Genomic DNA, 24,050 nt, shown 5'->3' with positions numbered 1-24,050 from the left:
ATAAACGCCTAAAACGCGGTTTAGTAAATGGTATTGGAACAATCTGGAAATCTATTACTGGAAATTTAGACGCCTCTGATGGCGAATACTTTAATAAATGTATAAATAAGATAAATTCCGATGAAACTCAAATTGAAAATCTCCTAAAAAATCAAATATCTGTTACCACTTCAGTTATAAGAACTTTCAACACTACAATTCAAAAATTGCAAATAGACGAAGAAACTTTTAACAAAGACTTAAAAACAATCGAGACTACACTTCTGGACATTAATAATGACATCTCCTTTTACCAAGCACAATTACAAATACTAGATTTATGTGAGTCCTTAATGGAAAGCTACGTATTTTTAGAAAATTATTTAAATGATATACTAAATTCTATCACCTTATCTCGCCTGCAAATTCTACATAGTTCTATTATTTCGCCCATAGACTTAATGGATGCATTAAAAGAATTTTCACAGTCATTACAAAATAATGTATTGCCTCTACCCACTTATATGTCAAATATAGCTCAGTATATTGACATAATAAAACTGCAAGCTTATCAGCTTGATTCAAAAATTGTTTTCGTTCTCGAAATTCCGTTAGTTGATCCCGAAATATTCACCTTGTATCAATTATATTCAATACCAATATTAGATAATCAAACTGGTTTTCATCATTTACTTTCAACTGTTCATAAATACATAGCGCGAGATGATGATTCAATTTCATATGTTTTACCCATGGACACCGAAAAATGCAAACAAATCAGTCAAAACCAAAGAATGTGTACAGACATTCTTCCGTATCCCATAGACACAGATGCTATATGTGAAGCCCAGCTTTTGAAACCTCTCAGCAACTTACCAAAAGTTGCTTGCCAGATGTCTATGCTCTTGGCACAAGGTTACAATGTACAAGAAATTGACCGAAATTTATGGTTACTAACCATTTCCGATCCATTACCAGTAACAATCAAATGTGCAAGAAAAGACGTCACTACACAAATAATCAAAACAAATTCAATCTTAAGATTAATTCCCGAATGTATTGCATTCATCGGCAGTACCAGAATTCATGCTAGAGACCAAATTGAGAAATATACAAATATCACGTATAGAAGTCACCCAGTTAACGTACCCTACAGATGCTGTGACCATTTTGAGACAAAGAGTCACCTATCAAAATTGAAACCACTAAAACTCAGTAAGATCAACGTAGATGACTTAAATATTGCACAACACAAATTGGACCAATATTCAGAAGAACTGGACCATATTATGAGCCAATCATTTATTGAGGAACATCTATCCTTATTTACTATATCAACCTTATCCCTGATTATTATCCTAGTTATCTTATACCTTTTCTGCAAATACCGAACCAAAATATTCCCAAAAATTGCAATCTCCTTGTCCCAGGATCAGCCTCCAACTTCATTACCACGCAGAAATTCCATTAGACAGAAACTTCAGGGCTTAGCCTCCTTCAGAAGAAGACCCAATGTCCAACAAGAAAGCGAAGCAGAAACACCAATTACTCTGTAAAAGTCAAAGCAATGGCATTGACTTTTCACTAATAAGGGGAGCTGTTATATGAGAAAATATTAACCTTGAACTAGCTTAAGTTCGCCGACTTCAGATTTCATCATCCCATTCCCATAGAAACCGCTGAGCACGCAGTAGAACTTTGTACGAACCGTTGGCCAATATTCATGGGAACAGCAATTCAGCACTTCATACCAAACCTATAAATTACCATTCTCAGATGCCGGAACCACTCTTAGCTGCAACTTCGATCAGTCCAGTTATTGTAGTCATTTTAAATTAATTTAATTTTGTACTATTATTTAATATTTAATTTGTAACAAATAAAGTTCTTTTTTAAAAAGTCAAATACGTGATTAGTGATCTAACATATATATATATATATATATATATATATATATATATATATATATATATATATATATATATATATATATATAATATAACTTCTCACACCAGTGCCGTTGCGCAATAACTCTAATTTCTCTTTTATCTTTAATACCTCGCGTTTTTAATAGCTGACAACTCTAATTTGCGACAACTTTTTTTCAGGCAATCAACCCAGGCCTTATAACATCATATTAAGAAAAGAATTAGCTTTAATTTGAAATAAAAAACATTCATACTCGTCATGAGCAGCGTATTTTATTGAAAAAATAAATGAACAAAATAAAATATTTGTCAAAAACTAATTGACTAATTGACTAAACTAATTGAATTAAAAATATTCTCCCAATTTTAAATGTATTTAAAAATATAAGTTTGATGAACTACGTTATGAACTTAGTGATCATGCAGTGGGATCTTGTACTATAAAGTTTTTTCTTTCTAGCTCAGACGCGGTATACGTAGTTTAAGAAGTTCTGCTGCTTTTATACTTATCTCCGATGTATATCTGCCTGATGTTAAGCGTTTCACATTTGTAGTGGATATGTATAACAGTTTCTCCCTTATTATAATAATCTGCACCACGGTTCATCCAAGCTAACTATTTTATGGAAGTGTTTTCGCAAGTGACAGTGTTCCGTTACCATCTCTGTTACTGTTTTTAGGTCTCATCTACTGAGATCCATCAGACTAGATAAAAGTCTTCTGAAACTCTTGCCGTTCATTTTCTCTTCACTTATTTTTATAATTCATTTTTAAAATTTGATTCCTTATGGCATCTTTCGTGTTGCTCTAGAGCAGTTCTGATCTTTACACGTTCTTATCGAAGCCTGGTCTGCCACTTCACTTCCTTAAAATCTCTTGATTATCTTGAAAATCTGTTGATTATTTCAACCAAACCAAAAAAATACAATTTCAAAAGTGGTTCGAAGTCAAATTTGTACCAGAAGTCAAAAAATGTTTAAAAACAAACAATCGAAAAATGTGTAGAACTAGCCATTGGAGAAGATGAAAATGAACTGCCTGCTCTTACAAGTTTAATGAACTCAGTTCCTGGAGGAGGGAATGTGGACGCAGCGAACATGCAAGAGTAGTTAGTAGTGGATTTGAGCATTTAACGGATACAGACATCCTAAGAAAGTACCGAGAAGAAAAAAAAACAAAGTGAAGAAGAAACATTTACAAGAAATGTTTCCAATAAACATCAGGTAATTACCTGAGCTAATCATGGAAGTACATATCAAAAAGAAATAACGATAGAGGAAGTAACGGTAATTGGTAAATTTGAAAATGCTATATTATAGTTCTAAGTGTAAATGGTACGTCTGTGTGGTAAATTTTTTTAAATGCTTTTTCCTATAAGCAGTATTTTGTAACTATGCCATTGTAGGTCATAAGTCCGGATGAGAAAGAAGAAAGTTGAGTAGATCTTGGCGTCAGTAGCCATTCCAAGTGACTTCTTTTTCTTCTTCAGCCTTAAGTAATCCAACTTTGGACATAGGCCTCCCTCAAATCTATCCAGTGTCTTCTATTTTGCGCCACTTGCTTCAAGTTGTGTCCTTCGATCTTTTTAATGTCATCAGCCCATCTCATTTGTGGTCTTCCTCTGCTTCTCGTTCCTAACCATGGCCTTCACTGTTGTATTTCGTGGTTCCATCTCTTATCCTTCAGTCGGGCATTGTGTCCTGCGAAGCTCCATTTTAATTTGGCAGCTTGTTCTCCTGAGCATTGATCTTTCCATCGTTCTTTGTGCTTTTACTATTTTATCCATATTGGACTTGGTGAGTGTCCACGTCTGTGAACCATACGTGAGTATAGGGAGGATATACTGATCGTAAATTCTGGTTTTCAAATACTGTTCTATTTTAGTGCTTTTCAAGATCCAACTCAGTTTTCCAAATTCTGCCTACACTAACCTTATTCTTCTAGTAATTTCGGCAGTTTGATTTTCTTTGTTAATTTTCATTATCTGTCCCAGGTAGATGTATTCGCTTACTGTTTCTAAATTTATGTCGTTCAATGTTATTTCTGGAATGTTCGGTGTATTTGTCATTATCTTTGTTTTTTCCAAGTTCATCTTAAGACCTACTTTTTCCGAAGCTTGAAATAGTTGCGTCATCATGGTCTGTTCTTCTTCTTCTGGTTCCTATCCGTTTCGGATGTTGGAAATCATATTGGCAATCATGACCTTGCTCGCTGCGACTCGAAACAGCTCGGTTAAGGTTTTCTTAAACCATGTTCTTAAATTCCGCAGCCATGATATTCTTCTTCTACCGGGTCCTAGCTTACCTTTGATTTTACCTTGCAATATAGACTGCAGCAGGGAGTAACGGTGCTGATGTCTCATAACGTGTCCCAGATATTGCAATTTTATGCGTTTGATCGTAAACACAATCTCTCAAAAGTTTTCTTCCATTAACATTTACTCCCTTATCTGCCTAGTTAATGTCTTTGAACTCATCTTCAAGTCCAAGTGTGAATAGCTTTGGTGAGATAACATCTCCCTGGCGAACTTCTTTGTTGATTGGTATATCTTTGGTTTTCGCATCAATTTGTATTTTCATTGTAGCTTTCTTGTAAATGTTGTGTATGAGCATTCTGTATCAGGAGTCTATCCTACAGTTGTTCATAGCTCTCTCTATTGCCCAAAGTTCTATGGAGTCGAATGCCTTTCCATAATCAACGAAGCCAATATATAAGTTCAAGTGATATTTATGGGCTTTCTCTATTAGAGTTCTGACTGTAAGAAAATGATCCGCTGTACTGTAATCTTTTCGGAATCCTGCCTTCTCTACTGAATGATAGCTATTGAGCTTCGACGTTAACCTGTTAGTTATTACTCTCATAAACAATTTGTACATTTGGGGCAGCAGGGAGATTGGCCTATAGTTCTTGAGATCTTCCCTGTCTCCCTTTTTGAAGGGAGATTGGCCTATAGTTCTTGAGATCTTCCCTGTCTCCCTTTTTGAAGAGAAGTATTGTCAAACTTTCATTCCAATCATCTGGGACTTCTCCTCTGTAAAGACATTCGTTGAAAAGTTATTTCAATTCTTCGAGAATAATTTCATTCCCCTCCTTCTACATTTCTACAAGTATTCCATCTGGACCCGGAGCCTTATTGTTCTTTAGTTGTGCTATAGCTTGTTTTATTTCGAAGGATTCTATGTTAAGTCTTAAGGTCTTCCTTTGTGACTACTGTCACTACTGTTCCAAGTGACTACTGTCTATGTCAACGATGATAACCTAACAGAAGGTTCCCTGGTTCTCCAGGTTGGATGTTAGGCATAATAGCCAATCCCTAGCTTGTAAACGCACATTGTTACGAAATCCAAAGTAAAAGTTAATAACGATGGACGTAACTCTCGACGACAATCTATGCAATTAATATTAAGGATAATGGTCTTAAAATATTTATCCGAAAAGTTCGTACACTTTATATGAGATATGAATTTGAGACAGCCTCTGTAGTCAATAACAAATCTAGCACTTGGTTATATATTTTAAGTTAATCGAAGTCCTCGAATGAGTTGCTCAAGGATTAGGAGCAAGCTCTTTAATATTAGTGTTATTAAAGGACTTGACCCAACAGAAGACAAGGATTTTTAATAAAAAAGACCAATTCTACGATGAATTGAAAAGCACGAATTAGATTTGTCTCAGAAATTACATGAAGTATGGAATACAATAAAATACCAAAAAAATATAAAATCTCCAGAAAGTGACGGTATACCCGCAGAACTTATTAAATGTGGGGCCGGTAATCTTACTAAATAAATATATAAAATAATAGTAAGAGCCTGGAATAAATAGCAAATCCCGGAAGAAAAATATACTGGAATTGTTTTTCTACTACACAAAAAAAGTGATCAATTGAAACACAGAAACTATAAAGAAATAGCTCTCTTTACAAGAGCATACAAAATATTTTCAAGTATTCTTTGCCTATTCAGAGGAAGCTATTAGCGAATATCAAAGAGGTTTTAGATCTGGTCGATCCACAACGTACCAGATTTTTATGGTAAGGCAAATACTGAAGAAGAATGTATTTTTTCAAAGAAACCATTAAAATTGTACTATAATTAATGAATAAGTACATTGAAAATGTTGTATACCTTGAACGAGTTAATTTTTTAGTGAACTTAAGGAAAACAAAGCCTTCACCCGGACATCTATCTGCTTAAAATTCGTAGAAATAATTCATCAGCGCTATCATATTAAATTCCAAAGATATTATAATAGGCTTTTCCAAGAAGATCATAAATGCCAAAACACATTCTGAATGGAATCGAATAAAATTAATTAAAAACATCATGAAAGTATGTACAGGTTTGGTACTCGATTCCTCCTTCTCTTGTGCCATTGAAATCTTCATACCGCCTCGAGCTTTAAGCATCATTAAGAAGTATCAAATTATGTAGTGGTGGCTACAGTTCACCAGTGTCGTTCTGTCTCTCGAAAAATATACATTTCCACTCGCAAAAATTCGGTAAGGATCTTAATTTTGTGTGTGTTTATGTGAAAATTTTTGGTATGTTTTTAAATTTAGTGCATTTGAATAATTAACCTTTAAAAATTATTATCAAAAACAGTATAGTTGTTGCAACGTACTGCCGTTGTTCCTGTCGTATTAGTTAATATATTTATTACATATTTCAACAATAGTTTATTTGTATGTAATAATAGTTTAAATTGCTGTTACATTAATTTATTTCATTATTTTCACTACTATTTTTAACTTCGTTCTCTTCCATCAAGTAGCGGTTCACGGATTTTTTTTTAAATCTTCCAATAATCCTTTTAAATTATTTTGACTATAGAGAAGCCCTTTAATTCTTTGGTATTATTCCTTTTTTACTGTTTTTACTTTGTTTTAAAATCTTCATATTTTGCTCCAATCATTCCTGAGCTCACCTGGTGTAAGGGAAACTAGGTGTAACCCAATTAATATGTCATTATTCTAAAGACGTGCATTAATGAAATTGTGTAGTTTTTGTTTACATTTTCGTTAATTTGACTTAAGCTAAACTTAGACACATGAGCAGGTCAGAATCTGATCTGTTCACGGCTGTAAAAAACTAGAACTGCGGGAAAATTACACCTAGTGCCATTAATCGTTGAGGTATTTTAGATTTCTTTATAGATAAATTAAATATACTTCCTTCTCTTTCAAAAAATAAGCATAACTTTTCTAGCCAAAATCATCTTCACTGTTTTTTATAAGGAATTTTCATCTTTCTGCAAACAAATATTTTTCGGTAAAAAATAACGTTTTCCATGAAATAGTATCAGTTGTTATTGTTCTCAATTTAATTGCTTTTCAGTTTAATTCAATTTCTATAGTGAATCGGTATTTGAAGAAGAGTTATCAGATTTTATGTAGGCTATATCAATTAATGGAGAAATTTGGATTACCTTGCGTTTAGCAAACATGCACCTGCTCATCGAAAATATTTTAGTTAAAAGAGTGAGGTTGCAAATAGAAATTGGGAGACGTGACGAAATCTAAAAGTTTTTAAAAAAGTCATTAAAAGGACAGAACAAAAACACATTAAAAGTTTGATTTTGGTGCGGATGCAAGCACACATTTATATGGCTATATCTGACTTTATAAGCCAGAAGCGCTCAGATAGGAATTAAAAGCTTTCATCATCATCATCTTTGCCTGATAATCCTCTGGGATCCTGGCCTGCTCTAAGATTAGTCGCCATTCTGTTCGGTTTCTGGGAACGTGTTGCCATCTTCTGATCTCTAGTATCCCTAAGTCGGCTAACCACCATCTAATTCGCGGTTGGACTGCTTCTTCTTCCTAAAGGTGTTCCTGTCGTTATAATTCAAAATTATACCTTTGCGCCACTGCCCTTGATCATTTATGGCTCCAAATATTTTGCGGAGTATCTTACGCTCGAATATTCCCAGAAGCCTTTTATCCTTCTGCATTAGAGTCCATCTTTCCGCCCCATATGTGAGGACCAGCTTTAGCAGTGTTTTCCAGGCAATGTTAAATAGGAGGCAAGCTCCTTGTCCAAGTCCATCCTTTATCTCAAAGGATCGAGAATTTTCTCCCTGTATCCTAAAGCTGGCTTTTAAGTTAGACATTGTCATTCTCATTAATTGGATAAGTTTTTCTGGTATTAAAAACTCACGCATTGATTGGTATAGTACGGTTCTCTTGACACTGTCGTATGCGGCCTTGAAGTCGACGAATAGGTGATGGGGTTCAATGTTAAATTCCATTGTTTTCTCGAGGGTCTGTCTTACTGAACAAATCTGGTCAATTGTTCATTTTTCTGAGGTAAATCTGGCCTGGTATTTTCCAACTATACCAACTGTGTAAACTTGTAGCCTTTCGTAGAGAATATTTGCTAGTATTTTGTAAGCAGTTGTTAACAGGGTTATACCTCTGTAGTTGTCACACTAGAGCTGATCGCCTCTTTTATGTAACGGTTATATAACGCCTTGAAATCATTCCATAGTAACCAACCAAGAAGTAAAAGTTTATTCAGTGTTTGTAGCAGGACATAGCCACCATTCTTGTAGAGCTCACTACAGATTTGATCAGTTCCTGGTGCTTTATTATTTTTAAGCTTTTTATTGACTTGGGCAACCTTTTCAGTGGTCTTTCGTTTGGGTTAAATAGATTCCAATCATTTCGATACGCTACGGTGTTATATGCTTCTTCGATATAATGGCCGTTAAATTTTCCGTCGAAAAATTCAATACATATCGGTTCAAGATTGCAGCCGTATCACTTAGGATATTTCCTTCTCCATCCTTACAGCTCCCTATTCTTGACTTTTTACTCATTTTGTTTACATTTCTGTACAATTTTCGAGTTTCGTTTTGATTTCTTAGCCACTCTATATTTTGTAACCGCTTTTCTTCAAATTTCCTTTTTTTCTTCCATGCTATCTTCTTCCTAATTCTTAGAGTCCGGTATTCCTCCTTTGCTGTTCTTGCGAATCTAGCTTGATTTGACTTTAGGTATGCTATATTTTTGTTTTCTGTTGCTTCTTGGCACTCCTCGTCAAACCATTCGTTTTGTCTAACTGACTTGGTTTTCCCCAATATTTCCGATGCCTTCTAATTAAAAGCTTTACACACATTTAAAGTACTTTTCTTTTCAATTCTTTCTGTCCGTTCTTTCCTGTTCAAGTCCGTACAAAACATATCAGTCCTTTGCAATAATTTTGTTTGATTGTTTTGTCAGGTACAAATAATATTACATATAATATAAGACGACTTTATTGCTGACTAATCTGAAAATATAAAGATATGCCATTTTTTTTAAATATAAATAAAATTGATGAATAAGAGGAAAAACTTTGTGTCCATTACACATTTTTGATGTATTTATATTATTAATCAAGCGTATATTTGTAGGTATTATTTACAAGGCTGACCATTTACGACCATCGTAAATCAGCCAAACAAAATATCACTATAAATACTGGGTGTTTCAAAAAGGTATGTCATAAATTAAATCACGCATTCCGGGGACAAAAATAAATTGATTGAATCCAACTTACCTTAGTACAAAAGTGTACACAAAAAAAGTTACAGCTCTTTGAAGTAACAAAATAAAAGTTGTTTTTTTGCATTATCTCCTAAACTACTTGACATTTTGTAATACAAATGAACACGTTACTTTCTTGTTCTAAAAGCATTTTTCATAAAAAAGAAACAATAAAATCTAAGCGCACAGAAAAATTTTAAGGGGGGTGTGCAGCTCTAAATCCCCCCAAACTTTTGAGTACGTTCAAATCAAATGAATTTTGTGGCATCATTACTTTAACACATTATTTTTAAAATTTTTTTGCCTCATTACTTTTTTCAAAAAAGCAGTTTTTATTGAATTACGGCCCTTTTAATTAACCTTTAAAAAATTACGTGCAACTAAATAAATGGCTTAAATGAATTAACAAGTACAAAAAATGTCTATAACCTTTATAAATATGATGTAACAATAAATGTTCAAAATGACCCCCATTTTCTTCAATACACATTCGGTATCGTTTTAATAAGGAAAACCGAATGCGCTAAAAAATCATATTTTTCTGACGAAATTGATTTGCAGCTTCAATTACTCTAACCCTCAATTGTTGTTCGTCCTCTATTGTTACAGAATACACTTTCTCTTTCATAAACACCCAAAAGCAAAAGTCCATGGGGTTAAGACTTGGAGTTCTGGGTGGCCAAGAAATAGGTGCGTCACGACCCCTACCAATCCACCGACCAGGATACTGGCTGCAAAGGTATTCCCAGACTTCATTACTGTAATGCGGTGGAGCGCCATCTTGTAGAAACCACATATTTTGCCTTATTGCAATATTCACTTCTTCCAAATACTCTTGTAAATCGTTTGCCAAGAACTGCAAATAATTATTACCATTTAAATTGTTGGGAAGAAATACTGGGCCTATTAGATTGTTATCCACAGTTCCTGCCCAAACATTAACTTTGAAAGTCCTTTGGAGATGAGTCGTTTTTTTGGCGTGCGGATTTTCGTCGGCCCAAATGTGCTCATTATGATGGTTTGTTATTCCATTTCTACTAAAGGTAGCCTCGTCGGTAAACAAAATATTTCTAATAAAATTAACATTTCGAGTTTTTTCCATTAACAACCAATCGCAAAATCCAATCCTTTTAGGATAATCTTCAACCAATAACTCTTGAACCGTTGTTAAGTGATAGGGTTTAAGCAGCTGATCCTTCAAACGCCTCCAAACCCTTACGTGAGGAACATTTAGTTGAGCAGCTATTACCCTTGTACTTGTTCCAGGGACTTCTTCAATGATTTCTAAAATGTCTTCATCAGTTGCATCCATTATTGGACGATCACTATTGCCAGCAAGTTGCGGTTAGAATGTACCCGTTTCCCGTAAACGACGATCAATGGTCAGAAATAATCGTCTATCGGGTGTATTTCGATTGGGGTATTTTACTGCATAACGCCTTGCTTCTGCTGCACTATTTCCTTGACATTCACCTACGATATTTCCAATATTTTATTGAAATCATAATTTAATCTGATCCAACTTACCGAAAGTTAAATGCAAATCTGCCATTTCCTGAAATCTGTAGGCTATTGTAATATCAAAATTTTTAATATTAATCTTATTCACACAATAAATGATAGCTTCAAATTATTGACTATTATTGATGAAACTGTTTGTAATTATTGTATCCGTAGAAACTAATTGTAATTTTCTGGCCAACTAGGAAAAAACTAGTTTTTTGAAAAAGTAATAAGAGGCAAAAAAGTTTTAAAAATAATGTGTTAAATTAATGATGCCATAAAATTCATTTTATTTGAACGTATTCAAAAGTTTGGGAGGATTTAGGGCTGCACACCCCCTTTTAAATTTTTCTGTGCGCTTAGATTTTGTTTCTTTTGTATGAATAATGCTTTCAGAACAAGAAAGTAACGTGTCCATTTTTATTACAAAATGTCAAGTAGTTTAGGAGATAATGCAAAAACAAACAATTTTTATTTTGTAACTTCAAGGGCTGTGCTAACTATTTTGTGTACACTTTTGTACTAAGGTAAGTTGGATTCAATCAATTTGTTTTTGTCCCCGGAATGCGTGATTTAATTTATGACATAACTTTTTGAAACACCCTGTATATATATATAATTATATATATATATATATAAATATATATATATATATATATATATATATAAATATATAAATATATATATATATATATATATAAATATATAAATATATATATATATATATATATATATATATATATATATATATATATATATATATATATATATATATATATATATATATAAGGAAAAACTCATTGGCAAAACTGGCAACTCAATAGGCGAGCGGTTTACCCCTACAACAAAGCATAAACTGACTAATTTTTCTATTTTTCTACCGCACCACGTCTTTTTTTATTCGATTTTATATATTTTTCAAGTTTAATTCTTATTAACTTAACAAGGAAATTATTTATTAACAAATGACTTATTACAAAAAATAATTTTACGAATCGATTCGAGTAACATTTTATTAGACGTATCTCATGGAAATAAAAATGAATTGCAATTCTATAAAAAGCTTTATAATATATAATCTTTAAACTTTCATGTACAAGTGAAAATATTTTGACAAATTGTAATTGCAATTGAAATTGTAATTTAGGCTGCTATTCCACTTGCTTTACGTTTTCCATTCCGGATACCGTAACGCCAAAATCTCACAAGATCTTTTACCGCTCCTTTAAATATGTGAATAGAATATAGGTTGAATCGTAGCAGTGATCATACACAACCCTGTCGAATTTCTCGCTGTATGTCAATATCGTCTGTTATAGGGTGTCCTACTCGTGCACGTGGCTTTCGCCTCCAATATAATTTTTTTACAATTCGGATATTCTTTTCATTAACTTTGATTTTGAAAAGTGTATCCACCAGCTTATGATGCTGGCCTTTATCAAAAGCTCTTTTATAATCGATTAACCAGACAACTACATTTTTATTTAAATGTTGAATGTGTTGCTTGTATGAGTCCATTTCAAATAAGTAAAAAGAAATAAAATAAGACTTACTCACAATCTATTTAATTATACCACCAACGACCGGTTTCACATACTACAATTTGCTATGCATCTTCAGGTCTTAGGGTACCTGGTAAATTAATGCTGAAATAACAAAACCCGCATTAGGGTGCTGTCTATTAAAGAAAAATACAGCAATTATGTCAATATTATATGTCTGTGATTATAAATATGAATTCAATTGATCAAAGCAGACAAAGTAAAAAACAACAAATGGCACAAATAATATAAATTGAAATTAAATTAGTAAATAACCAATAAATACTACTTACATGCCTGTACAATAATTATTAATTAGTGATTTAGAAAACATAGTTCAAACTATCCTGGTTTAGCTGGTGATGGGTGATCATCGGTTTTATTGAACCTGTTTGACAATTAGAGGAGAAGTTCTTGAGGGGAAAGATACTAACAAATAAAATAGGAAATAAGTATTGTGGAATGGTTTGTTATAAAAGAATGTGATGTGTTATATTATTTTTTTTTTAATTTTTTTAAATAAAAAACCAGAAAACTAGAAGTTTCTAATTGCTTATTCCATCAAGGGATGTCTATATTGACGGCGTTAACTTAAAGAGAGTAACATCGATGAAAGTTTCGAATCAAGGCTTCTTAGAGCGTCTCCATTACTTTAGTGGTAAAATTAAAGTTGCCATGATATACAGAATATAAAAAAGATTATTCATAAAAATTATACCACGGTTTCTAGGAATAAAAAACTCATTTAAAAAGTTCATTTCTCTTTTAAAACTGACCGAATATTTGCATTTCTAGTCACCTATTATCATTTCGGTATAATGTTTTGTGAGACCCTGTATAATGCAAATCTCGTTTCGCTTCAAATCTATTTACATAATGAAACATGTAAATTCCACTTACGCTAAGTCATTACGAACATATAAATAAAACTTTTTTTCACAACTTATGATTATTTTCACAAAGGATAATAATTTTAATAAGATGCTGTCAATAATAATAGCCCAATACAACATTAGTTGTCTAATAGTTACATAATCCTGTTTTGATTATTAAAAAATTCTGGTAAAACTTGTTTGGCATTGGGATTCCATCTATTAAGAAGCTTCACTTATTGCTAGTGCTGAGATTGATAAATTGTTGAGTTTTAAAACTTTTACTGAATTTTTGGTCAAGGTAGACTCAACTATTAAGGAATGCTATAAATTATTATTTTTAACAAAATGTGTGTATTGACTTGAAGATTTGCAGATGCGTGCTTTAAATACATATTTGACTTTATTAGACAGTAGCAGCTTTTAATACATGAAACATAAGGATCAGAGGATAACTTACAAAGAATATATAAGGTTAAGTTAAAAGAAAGTATTATTATTAGTATTGGATTAGTTTTTGTGTGGATTAAAAAAATACGTGAAGAATATATGTAAAAATAAAAAACCAGACTAAAGCATAATCAGATAAAGAAGCTTTGCGCTGTAGATTATCAACCGAAAATAGCACCATCGAGCAAATTATGTCATCGGAATAACCAGCCGGGATTTTTGAAAAAATACATAAACAAAGGTGCTATCTTACATATATCTTATCTGTAAAAACAAACACCTTAGTATACGCTGTAAATTTAAAATTTACAAAACATTGCTGATCAGAGGTAAAAGAAGAAAATTAATTTTTTTTCGAATCCCTTTTTGTCATTTATTAGTTTCTTCACATTCATCAGTTCTCTTATTCGTTCATGTCTTATAGTAAGAGAACTGTCTTGAGATCATTCCTAGTGACCTTAACATTGAGGGCTAGAATTTCAAACACCAGTAAAGAAAATAAGATGGATGGAAAAAAATCGATTGTGCAAAAGCTGAGAGATGCAATTGCAGAACGGTACTCGGAAAAATTCACCAGCAGGCTAAGGAATCAAAATGTAAATAAAAAAGGCCAGACAGATATAGACTCCTACTGGACCAGAATAAAGAAAGACATTGAAGCAACAGTGAATGATCAAATAGGAACAGAAATTTGTGCCCGTAAAAATCAGTGATTTGACGATGAATGCAAGAATGCAACAAAAGAAAAAAATGAAGTCTACAGAAAGATGCTCACCCGACGAACTAGAAAAAATGTAGAGAATTACCAGACAAAGAGAAGAGAATAGAAGAGGATACACAAAAGAAAAAAAAAACGAAACCACTTAAATAAGGTACTTAAATATATAGAAAAACTCAACAGAGAGAAAGAATTCAGAGCATTCAATAAGAAAGTTAACATCAACAGAAAATAATATAAGGAAACCACAAGACAGTGCAGAAGTCAGAATTGCGATATATTAAAAACAAGGAAAGATGTATTGAATAGATGGGTGTAATACTTTAACCAGGCACTTAATAAAAAGGAAGGAGAAGAAAACCTGGAAGACAAAAGAGATGAGGTAGGGGGAACAGACAAGAGGGAAGAGGAACCACCAACGATTCTTGAAGTTAAAGATGCAATCAAAAAACCAGCTAGAAAAAATCACCCGGAATAGATAATCTTCCAGCTAAACTATATAAAGAAGGTGACCATGATACCATAATGGCATTACAACAGCTTATAAAAGAAATATGAACACAGTAATCCCTACCCAATAATTGGGATATTGGAATACTTTGCACCATTTACAAAAAAGAAAATATCTTTGAACACTAACCACAGAGGAATTGCGCTTCTAAATGCAGCGTATAAAATATTTTCCACAGTACTATGTCACCGTATGGCACCATAGGCAGAACAGATAAAAGGAAAATACCAGACTGGTTTTAGAGGTGGTAAATCGACAATTCATCAGATTGAAACCCTGAAACAAATTTTAGAAAAAACACTGGAATATGGCGTTGATACTCATCACATTTTTATAGACTACAAAGCAACCTACGACTGTGAATAGAAGAAAAATGTTCAAAACAGTGAAAGAGCTAGGAATACTAAATCAATTGGTAAATTTAACAAAACTAACTCTTGAAAAAGTTGCATCTAGTGTAAGAATTCAGGGGGAACTGTCTGAACCCTTTAAAACAAATAACGGGCTGCGCTAAGGAGACCCTCTCTCCTGTATACTGTTCAATCTGGCACAACTATTGGTTCAATATATAATAAATGCTATGCTGATGAAAAACCTATGCTGATGATATCAATATTACGGAACAGAACGGAACACGTTGTATGAGAGGTATATGTAGCATTAAAAAAATCAGCTACAAAAATGGGTTTATTAATATACACCAACAAAACGAAGAATATAATTAACATATGAAATCAATTGTTTGTTGTTTGTTTATTTTATTATTTGTCGTCGATAATAAATATAATATAATGTCAGACCAATCAAATACACTGCTCAAAATGACCAAATTACTAAGGGTCGTATCAGTTTCTTTTAGGAACCCGCTGTACTGTTAAAGAGATTGCATCAGAAAATTAAGATTTTTTGTAATATTTTTATAATCCGATAACTAAAGGTTCAATAATACCATAATAAAAGAGTCCAGCAGAGTTAAAACAGTGATCTTGTTCTCCATTCAATAACAAGCGATATTTATGAGAAAACGATTTATTTTACACAAAAAGTGCTAATGAACATTTTTGTTCAAAATTGTCTCAAATTTTTGGGGTCGGAAAAATTAAAACTCTCAGAAAAAATTAACTTATTTGTATGATTTTTAGGGGTTCAGTGGAATTTTCGTCTCTGACGACTGGAGTATAAATAAAAAAAATTATTTATAACATAAATAAAGCATTTCTGGCATTTGATAATGCGTTTTTTAGATGGCTCTATTTAATTTATGTCGGATTACGTCGGAAAAATTAAGAAAATTGCTTCATTAGAAGCCGAGACAATACTTTTTTTACGTATTTTTATCGATTTTAATATTTGAAATTAAATTTTCTTCATCCTAATTTTTGATATTTTTCACACGCAATATCGATGTTTTTTTTTTAATTTAACGTGCTTGTGACAGCTTCGGCCATTATCACGAGGCACCGTGGATACAATTATATATAAGGTACAACTACATATTATAATATACTATAGTTATATATTATTTAGTAAGTTTTCTAGCTTCAGAAACTGGATAGCTGTGATGACTTGGTTCTGGTTCGATAATATATCTGTGTTGTCGCCCTTCATGCCCATTTCTTGGCCTCGTTTATTGTAATGAGGGCAGTCCACAATGATGTGTAGAACGCTTAGTGGAGATTGGCAATAGTGACAGATTGGCTTAGGTGTAGAATTCATTAGGTGACCATGTGTAAATCTGGTGTAACCGATACGCAATCTTCTAGCAACAACCATCTCATTTCTAGTTATACCAGGGATAACGAACCGCTCAATCGTCTGATCTATTTAGTGTAAAAATGTAGTAGATTGTTTCCAATGATTCTGCCAGTAATTTCGTACGAGTTTCTTTATACTAGTTTTTAGGTCACTGGCAATTTGTATATTTTGTAGTGTACAATTGGATACAGTAGCTTCTTTGGCAAAGCGATCGGCGTTGTCGTTACTTATAATACCGGTGTGGGAGGGAATCCATATGATAGTGATATGGATGTCGTGGATGATAAAATTTTGGTAAGTGTCATGGATTTTTCTACAAGAGGGTGATTAGTAAATAGATTATTGATGGACTGGATAGAGGCAAGGGAGTCTGTACAGATGGCATTATGTTGATTGGGTGCTGTACAGAGTTTGAAGGCTTGGTAAATAGCATACAGTTCACCAGTGTGAACGTTGCATGTGGCAGGTATTTGACATGAACTAACGACTGTTTCCGTAGTGGTAACCGCACAACCAACCCCCGTTTCGCTCTTTGATGCGTCAGTGTAGAGTACCCAATCGAATTTCTTAAAATTAAGAATTTCTAATAAGGATTTCTAAGTAAACTTTGTAAGTGACACATTAAATTTCGGTAAAGTTTTGGTCCAAGGAGAATTCTGCGGAATCGGGAGAGGGTTAGTTAGGGATAAATTTATATGTGGTATTAAAGGTAGAAGTAGGAGGGCGATAGTGTGTATGCGTAAAGCAGGAGGGTGAGTACTAGTATAGTTGGGTACTGTCAACAGTGTGTGTACTGGATTAAGAAGGTTAGCTGAAGTAGAGGCAGCATAAGAAAGGAGAAGATATTGGCGCCTAAGCCAAAGTGGGGGTTCGTTGGCTTCGCGGTAGAGGCTCTCAGCTGGACTGCTACGAAAAGCTCCTAAATAGAGGCGGATAGCAGTATTATGCACTGAATTAAGGGTTTGTAAGGATGTTTTGGATGCTGACACACATATATATATATATATATATATATATATATATATATATATATATATATAAAGCTACCGTAATCGAGTTTACAGCGAATAAGAGACCTATATACTTTTAATAGTGTACATTTGTTAGCGCCCCATTAGTAGTGGGAAAGTGTTTTGATAATATTTAAACGTTTTAGACAGTCTGCTCTAGTTTCCTGAATATGTTGTTTCCAAGAAAGTCAGGAGTCGAATATTAGTCCTAGAATTTTGCGGTGATCGACGACTGGGAGAGGGTGGTTATTCACTAAGATTTTAGAGGCAGTGGAGAGTGTTTTTCTGGTAAATTTAATGAGTTGTGATTTTGTAGATGAGAGGGACAGGCCGATGGCAGTCAATCTGTTTTGTAATAAGTCCACTGACGTTTGGAGAAGTAAGTAGTAGTGGTCGCAATACCATGGCAATAAATTACAAGATCATCAGCATATGTAGTAAATTTGACTGGGGAGGGAAGACTGTGGCATATATGGTTAATTGATAAAATAAACAATGTGGGGCTTAATACAGAGCCCTGAGGGACTCCGTATAAGAAAATTGGTTCTTTAGAAGCCGAGAAAATACTTTTTTACGTATTTTTATCGATTTTAATATTTGAAATTAAATTTTCTTCATCCTAATTTTTGATATTTTTCACACGCAATATCGATGGTTTTTATTATAATATATGTTATAAATATCTTGAAGATATGAAAATTTTTATCGAGAAAGAACTCTAAAATAAAAAGGTAATCGTTTAAAGATTATATTGTTGACTTTGGACGGTTGTATCAAAGAACCACTTTTTTCTTTTATAAGAAACGCCTTGCCGAGTATTTTCAACGCCGTTTCTTGAATTTAATTTAAACTAATAGTTACCGAGATATTTTATTTGTTTCTAAATCAAAAAATTTTTTTATAATTTTAAAACATTCCCGAGACCATCCAAATAATTATATTTTAATTCGACAAATTATTATAAGTAAAAAAAATTTGCAAACTTCTATATGGTCTGTTGTGCAAGACTTGAAAAAGATCAATTAAAAAAAAAAAAAAATAGATTGCAAAATTATTATGCAAAATCTATTAAATCGTTTTAAATGAAATTTAGTGTGCTGTGTTATTGTGCTAAGTGGTTCAAAAACATTGAATAAGAAAGCTTGTTTCCCCGTCTTTATTTGTATTTGTTTTTAAATCGCTGTATCTTATAGAAAATTTAATTGTCGCTATTTTATTTCATTACGACTTTACGTCGTAGAAGTAATTACCTAGCTATTGCTGCAAAAAAGGATTAATTTACATTAGAAAGAGGACCTTAAAAAACTGTGTCTTGTCGCCTACAATAAAATAAAAGAAGAACTCCAACTTATTATGACTAAATATTATGGCAATCATAATTTAAAAGCACCTCCTAGGATTGTATCAAAACTCATTAAATCACAAACCTACATATATAAAACTCAGGGCAATGAAACTACTTCTAAACCTTGACTCGTTTATATCATATAATAAAATTATCATATTTCACACAAACGTTTTAAATTTTTATGTAATCTGACTAAAAATAATCGAATGATGACCAAAAATATCGGCTATAAATTACAAGACATTAAACAGGTTTTACGTACATCAATATACCCATCTTATTACATAAATTTTCAACTTGTGTCCAGTCACGAAGGTATGTTCTCGTGAACCCGAACTTTCATTTTTATTATCCACCACTAATTGAAGAGTAGATTTTGTCAAATCAGTTCACATTACTCTCGCTGGAATTAAATTTTTGTCCACGTGAACGTACTGCGATTAAATTTACTTTTACCTCCGTAACAGATCAGTGAATCCACTTTGATGATTTATTATCTTGTGTTGTAATGATAGGATAATTGGGAAATAAATATGTAGGCATCGAATATGTCATATCTATACAAAAGGAAAAGTTATTCAAATTATAACTATATACAAATTTTACTAAAATTTAATTATTTCCTTCTCGTAACCCTGAGATAAATTTAACCAGGAGGAGAGAAGTGGATTTAAAAGATCTATTTGTAGTGTCCGTTTGTAAAAACGGCCCTGTATTTTGTCCGACAAGCATACTAATAACTAGAGTTCGGATTAGAGAAAAGTATGTTTTATGGAGTACTGAAAGTTCATGCTCACTTGGACCTATTCGTAGTACCATGAATTCTCCTTGTAGTGAACTAATGAACTGAAATTTTTGTAGTAAATATTATACAACCATTTGCAAATAAAAATAACACATTTATAAAAAATACACAACATTTTTTAAATAAATTATCGAATATTTTTTTAAATTTTTTACGCTGTAACCACCAGGGTTATTAGCGACCTAAATACTATACAGGTAAAGTTAGAAAAAATTACAATAATTGATACAGTCCTGAGTCTTTAAGATAACTTCATGTTTTTTCCTAGGGCTTCCTTTATATTATTTGGTATAGTGTGCTTCTTTCTTGCTGCTTCATATGTTTTGCACTGAATTAGTATATGCTTCACGGAGAGTATTACTTGACAATTTTCACACATTGGCGGCACAGTTCGCGTAAAGAAGTGTTTATGTGTAAAGTTACTGTGTCCTAGTCGCAAACGTGTTATTCTCACTTGGTCCTGTCTATTCGCTGTTGGTTGGAGCCACGGTTTCACTAATTGTTTGATTTCCTTGAGTTTATTTTGTGATGCACTCCACTTATTTTGCCACGCACTTAACACTTTATATTTTATTTCTGACTTAAAGTCATCTGAAGAAACCTCATTAATAAGAATGGAGTCCTGTCTGAAGGATAAGCGTGCTAGTTCATCTGCTTCTTCATTTCCTTGTATACCTGAATGTGATGGAACAAACATGAAGTCAACAGTGATCTTATTATTATTTAGAATCTCTATTTCTGATTTGATATGTGAGGCAATTGGATTATTGGTATATAAACGTTTGATAGTGTGAAGTGAGCTTAGTGAATCGGTTATTATGAGAGACGGGGACTGTTTCGACTCTTTTATGTGGATAAGTGCTTGTAATATTGCAAACAACTCCGCAATATATGACGAAGTAATGGGCTTGAATTTAAATTTTAAGGATGTATTGGGTGTAAGGATTGCTGCACCAACACCGTCTGAAGATTTGGATGCGTCAGTGTATATCTTATAGTGATTTTTATAAGTTTCCATTTCTGTTAAGAATGATTGTTTGATCAGGTCTGTTATAGTCTCACGTTTTTTATATATACTAAGGTTAGTATTAATCTTGGGAATTGGTATTAACCAAGGTGAAGAAGTTAGGAAATTTGTTGGGAGAATTTTAGGAAATTTAAGATGTAGGTCATGAAGGTTTCTTCTAACTCTTTCGTAAAATGGTGAATCTAGTCTTGTTGTAGAGAAAGTGTCTTGAAATCGATCTGTGAACGTATTGGTATAAGTAGGGTGTTCATTATTACTAGCTATTTTAGAAGCATATGAGAGAGAAAGGTATTTGCATCGTAAACTTAGTGGTGGTTTTCCTGTTAAGCATTATAAACTTTCAACTGGTGTCGTTCGAAACGCACCTGTAGCTATTCGTAGAGCTGTGTTTTGAACAGTTTCTAATGTTTTCAATACTGATATTTTACTTGATGAATAAACTATCGCACCATAGTCGAGTTTGGATCTAATTAGAGATTTATATACATGTAATAGTGTATTTTGATCTGCTCCCCAGTTTTTGCTGGAAATATTTTTCATAAAATTTAGTCCTGCTTGGCATGATTTTTTAAGTTCTTACTGTATGTTTTTTCCAGGTGAGCTTTTGGTCGAAAACCATACCTAAAAATCTGATATTATTTGTGAAACTAAGGGTTTGATTATATAGCTTTAGATGTGGAGTTAGAGTGTTATTTTTTCGTGTGAATAAAATAGATTTAGTTTTTGTTGGTGAAAATTGTAATCCGATAGTCCTAGACCATGATTCTAACTGATTAATTGTTTGTTGTAAATGTTTTTGAATAGATGTAGAGTTTTTTCCTTTGGCGAATAAAACTAAGTCATCAGCGTATAATCTTCCTTTAACAATCGGTGAGCATTGTTGAAGTATGTCGTTTATGGCTATTAGAAAAATGGTTGAGCTTATAACTGATCCTTGTGGTACTCCGTTCTTTTGAACTTTTTTATCTGAATTAACGTTTTCTGATCGAACTATGAAGCTGCGAGAATGAAGAAAATTGGAAATAAATTTTAACATATTGCCTCTGATATTCCAATTATGCAATTTTGATATGATATTGTATCGCCAGACAGTATCATAAGCTTTATTAATATAAAAAAAACTGCAATACAATCTTGCTTATTTGCAAATGCTTCATGTATTCCTGACTCTAAGTCTATTAGGTTATATATAGTGGATCTATTTTGCCTAAATCCGCTTTGTTGTGGAATAAGGAGTTTTTGTTGTTCTAAATACCATCTCAGCCTTTTATTTACCATTTTCTCTAACACTTTACATATAATATTGGTTAAAGATATTGGTCGATATGACTCAGGTGATGTCCGGGATTTCTCAGGTTTAAGAAGTGGTAGTATTATTGCTTCGGACCAAGTTGATTGGAAAACCTGGTTACTCCAGATAAAATTATAAAGGTCTAGTAATAAATTTTTTCCATTGTCTGGTAGATGTAGTAGAAATGCTAAGGGGATACCGTCTGGTCCTGGGCTTGAATCTTTGGAAGAGTTTAAGGCTTCAGTAAGTTCTATGAGGGAAAAAGGAACGTTAAGGTTGTGAATCTCATGTCCGTCTAATCCCAATACGTTTTTTTCCACGTTGTTTTTATGTATTTTAAAATTATCAGTGTAATTTTCGTCACTGGAATTTAATTCGTATTGGTCTGCTAACATATCCACGATTTCTTTTCTATCACTAATTATTTTGTTATTTTTTGCTACAAAAGGAATCTTATATGGTTGGCTTTTGCCAGAGATTTTCCTTAAGTTATTATCGAATATTGAATTCAATTCAAATATTATTTTAGTAAGTTTTGACATAAATAGTTTATTTAGAAATATGACATTAGATAAGACGTTGAATATAATTAAGACAAAATTAGAGAGTGATGATACTTTAGCAACTAGAACAAGACTAAATATATCAGCTATAATGGAGTTATTGACATTATGTACTGATAATACCTATTTTTAACGAAATAATGAATTCTATAAACAAAATTTTTATCTAGCAATGGGCTCTACTTTATATTTTTATTAGCCGATATATTTATGAAAGATTTTGAAACAAATATTATTTCTAAACAAAATTTAAAACCCACAGTAGGGTGGAGATATGTAGGTAATGTATTCTCAATATGGCCTCATGGATCAGAGAGAACACATTCCTGAATGATATAAACTATAAAGAAGAGACAATAACATTTTCCATGAAAAAGTGATATAATAACATACTACCTTTCCTGAATGTTTTAATCTCTAAGAACGATACTGGATATGAGACTCAGGTGTATAGAAAACCAACACACACCAACAGATATCTAAATTACAAATCAAATCACAATACCAGTATTAAAAAGGGAATCACTAAATCCTTATACAATAGAGCAAAAATTACTTGTTCTAACGAAAATTCGCTCTTAGAGGAAAAACATTTGTTAACATTTGTTTTATTAACATCATCAAATGTGTATAACATCAAAAATGATTATTCTTTATCGTTTATAAATAAGGAATTTTTAACAATCGACCGACTAGAACAGATTGAGATCTCTTTTATCTAAACCTAACAATGAACAAGAAAGAACAAAGAATTGTATTTATAAAATACCTTGTGGATGAGATCAGAACACAAAAAACATAGTTTTGTCCCCATAAAAACTTTTCATTTAATATGATTTAATTAATATATCCTTAATACCAAAAGATACTAACAGAAGTAGACTAGATAAAATTAGCAGTGTCTGCTTCTGGGTGACCTAATTTCGGACAAACTTGGATTTAAAAAAACTGTACATTTTGACCTCAGATTTTACACGTCTTCTTTATATGTCCTATTAACTAGATGCTAATATTTATATTCTCTATATTCGAAATTATGGCATAGAATATTTCAGCACAATAAATTCTGTCAATTGAGTTGGTCTTTGGTCACGTTAATTAATTAGAGATTACTGTTACAAAAAAACAATAATCCTACACACTTGTTAATTTGTCTAGATAATATTTGAACAACATAAATACAATCGACATTAAGTGTTATTGTTAAATATACTTACTTGT

General features: G+C 32.5%; 1 protein-coding gene across 2 annotated transcripts in view; it reads left to right on the top strand.

The window, feature by feature from the left end:
• Window positions 1-6,267: 6,267 nt before the first annotated feature.
• Window positions 6,268-24,050, top strand: part of LOC140445029 (uncharacterized) — a 69,525-nt gene continuing 51,742 nt past the window's right edge. Inside the window, exon 1 of one of the 2 annotated variants that reach the window (XM_072536808.1) lies at window positions 6,268-6,408. The gene's annotated coding sequence lies outside the window, so the exon portion shown is untranslated. Of the gene's footprint in view, window positions 6,451-24,050 lie in introns of both variants that reach the window. The other variant, XM_072536809.1, reaches the window with a different exon arrangement.

Source organism: Diabrotica undecimpunctata, chromosome 7 (genome assembly GCF_040954645.1).
Source record: "Diabrotica undecimpunctata isolate CICGRU chromosome 7, icDiaUnde3, whole genome shotgun sequence".
NCBI lineage: Eukaryota > Metazoa > Arthropoda > Insecta > Coleoptera > Chrysomelidae > Diabrotica > Diabrotica undecimpunctata.
Note: the sequence above shows the minus strand (reverse complement) of the source record. Positions and strands in the feature narration are given on the sequence as shown.